General features: G+C 50.6%; 1 protein-coding gene across 2 annotated transcripts in view; it reads left to right on the top strand.

Moving 5' to 3' along the window:
- Positions 1-3,327, top strand: part of SHANK2 (SH3 and multiple ankyrin repeat domains 2) — a 149,605-nt gene that overhangs the window by 104,644 nt on the left and 41,634 nt on the right. The window lies entirely within an intron of this gene.

Below are 3,327 nucleotides of genomic sequence, written 5' to 3' on the forward strand. Positions count from 1 at the left end.
AATAAATAACATGATATTATTGGGTTGCGATCCAAAGCATGTGATAAAGGTCCATGAGTCCTACTGATATAAATAAACGGCTGAGTAAATGAACGAGGGGGAGACAGAGACCCCCCCCTGCGGAGTCCCTAAAATTCATGTGGCTGCTCCGCCCTCGGAGACGGGGGCCGTACCTGCCCCCCAGGTGTGCGCCTGTGCCTGGCGCCTGCCTTCCAGGTAGGACGGTGAAGAAAGGAGGAGGAAGAGGACCTGGGCGGGGGAGGCGGACGAGCTCAGCCAGGTGAGCGGGGCCGGCGCGCCAGGGGGACGCCGCGCTGGGAGCGTGTGCCCTGCCGCGGTGACGTGAGGGACACCCCACCCCCGGGGCCTCCTCCCAAGCCCATCGGGGGTCCCGACTGAGGGAGAGCCCACAAAAAACCAGGCGGCGCTCACGACGGCCAGGGCCATCAGAAACGAAGGCCATCTGAGAAGCCGTCACGGCCAGGGGGAGACACGACGGGGTCCTGGGACAGGCGAGGGCGTCAGGTGACAGTTATGGAAATCCGAATAAATCATGGACCTTGAATAATAACATGTTGATGGCGGTTCATTAATTGTGACAGATGTACCATCTGAAAGGAAGATGTACAAAGAAGGGGACGCTGGGGGCGCGTGTACAGAATTTTTTGTGCTAATCCGTAAATCTAAAACTTTCCTAAAATAAAATGGTCCTTTACAGAGAATAACGGTCGCAGTGAATTCAGGCATCTCAAAATGGCTTTTCGCACATCCCTGAGTGCCTCGTGACACTTTTTAAAGAATGGGTCACTTTTGAAGGAAGTCATTCATCCGAAAATGTAAATAAAAAGAAAGACGTGGGCGTCTCTCTCACCCTCCTGCAGACGCTACCTCCGGGCGGCCGGAGCGTCGAGAAGGGAAAGTTTCTCTTTAAAACTGATCCCAACAACAAATGGCGGAGGAGCGATGGCAGCAGGCTGTCACCACTCCGCAGCCCCCAAGAGGCAGAGGACCTGAGCGATGGCCGTGGAGGGCTGCCGGAAACACCAGGTGACAAGCAAACGTGGCACGAATCAGGTCGACAGTGCCCGGTCCCACCTATAAACCCAAACACCACACAAAGACACGAGCAGACGTGCGGGGCCCCTGATGTGGTGTGCACAGCGTCACCTGTGACGTTCGCCGGCATCGAACCTGAGCGTGGTCCAGCTTCCAACCACCAGTCGATCGGGCGTGGAGGACGGGGCCACACAGCAAACACCAGGGACAGGGGTGCTGCGTCTCCAGCAAATGCATCGCGAGGGGATAAAGGAGGCTCGGGGAGGCACGAGCCAACCAGAAGGACCATGGGTTGTCCGGGCCGTGAGTCCAGTCACTGGCTGGGCACCTGGGGACAGTTAGGAGACAGTGGGGAGGTCTCAGCCACCGCTAGTGTCTGACGGCACAAGGAAGCGGTCGCCTTTTAGGAAGTAGGCGTGATCATGGTGACGTGTTTAGTATGAGGCTTGTCTTTTGATAAAAGTACGCCGAATGCTTTCACGCATAGTAATAAGAAGCTGGAGTTTGCTTCATGAGAATCTGGGGGTGCGGGGGGCTCACGGAGGCCGGAAGACCCTTTTGAGTTAATCATCGGTGGTGCCGACCGACCAGACTGCAGTGGCCCCGTAGAAAAGTCTCTCTGCTTTTGTATATGTGTGGGACATTTTTCCATAATAAAAAAAAAAAAATTATAGACATTAGCTTCTTTAATTAATGGACTTTATTTTTGAGCTGTTTTGATTTACTGAAAAAATAGAACAGAAAGTACAGGGGGTCCCCGTACAATCCCTCACCCCCTCCACCCACCTGTTTCCCCGTTTTTTCGGTTTGTTTTTTGACATCTCACACTGTATCACTGTGCTACATTTGTCACAGATGATAAACCAATACGGATACGTTGTTCTTATGAGCTAAGCCCACGGCTTACATGAAGGCTCACTCTGGGTGTCGCACGTTCTGAGTCTGGACAGATGTGTAATGATACAGACCCACCATTACAGTATCAGACAGAATAATGATTTCGCTGCCCTAAAAATCCTCCGCGCTCCACCCGTTCACCCCTCCCCCCAACCCCCACAACCACCCGTCTTTCGCTCTCCACCGTTCTGCCTTTTCCAGGATGTCTCGGAGTTGGCGTCGTACAGTGTGTGGCCTTTCCAGACTGGCTTCTCTCACTGAGTGAGCTGCAGTGAGGGCTCTTCCCTGTCTCTTTGTGGCTTGATAGCTCGTTTCTTTTTCATCACTGCATAGTATTTCCTTGTCTGGATGGACCACAGTTTGTTTAGTCATTCGCCTATCAAAAAACCTCCTGGTCACGCCCAAGTATTGTCCATCGTGAATAAAGCTGCTGCGAACATCCGCATGCAGGTTTTTGTCTGCACGTGGGTTTTCAGCTTATTTGGGATTCATCATGTGGTGAATCTGTTTAGCTTTGTAAGAAACTGCCAGGCCGTCTCCCAAACTGAGTCATTTTGCGTTGCCACCAGCTGCACATGGGATTTCCTGTGGCTCCACGTCCTCGCCAGCGTTCGATGATGTCAGTGTCCTGGGTCGAGGCCATTCTAATACCGTGTAGTGAGGTCTCGCTGTGGTTTTAGTTTGCAACTCCCGGAAGACTTACGGTGTGCGGCATCTTTTCATGTGCTGATTTGCCATCTGGAAATCTTCTTTGATGAGGTATCTTGGCACATATTTTGCCCATTTTTTTAACTGGGTTCTTCGTTTTTTTATTGTTGAGTCGTAAACATTTTTAATGTATCTCGAATGCGTTTATCCGTTACGTGCTTCGCGAAGATTTTCCCCCCGGGTCGTGGCTGGCTTGTCCTCGCATTCTCTTGCCTGTGTATTCTGCAGAGCAGGGTTTAATTTTGATGAAGTCTGCTTATCGATGTCTTCTTTTACAGACTGCGCTTTTGGCGTCGTATCTCAGAAGTCATCGCCAAACTCAAGGTCACCTAGGTTTTCTCTTCCATTGTCTTCTAGGAGTTTTACAGTTTCACATTTTACACTTAGGTCTCTGATCCATTTGGGGTTAATTTTTGTAAAAGGTGTAAGGTCTATACAGATTTTTTTTTTTTTTTTTTTTTACATGTGGGTGTCCCATTTTTCCAGCACCGTTTGTTGAAAAGGCTCTCTTTTCTCCGCTCAACTGCCTTTGCTCCTTTGTTAAGACCCGTCGACTCTATTTGTGCGGCTCTATTTCTGGTCTCTCTGTTCTGTTCCGATGATCTGTTTGTCTGTTCTTTCTTCGACACTCGATTACCGTAGCTTTCTAGTAAGTCTCGACGTTAG

The sequence above is a fragment of the Pteropus vampyrus genome, unplaced genomic scaffold (assembly GCF_000151845.1).
Source record: "Pteropus vampyrus isolate Shadow unplaced genomic scaffold, Pvam_2.0 Scaffold501, whole genome shotgun sequence".
Classification (NCBI taxonomy): Eukaryota; Metazoa; Chordata; class Mammalia; order Chiroptera; family Pteropodidae; genus Pteropus; species Pteropus vampyrus.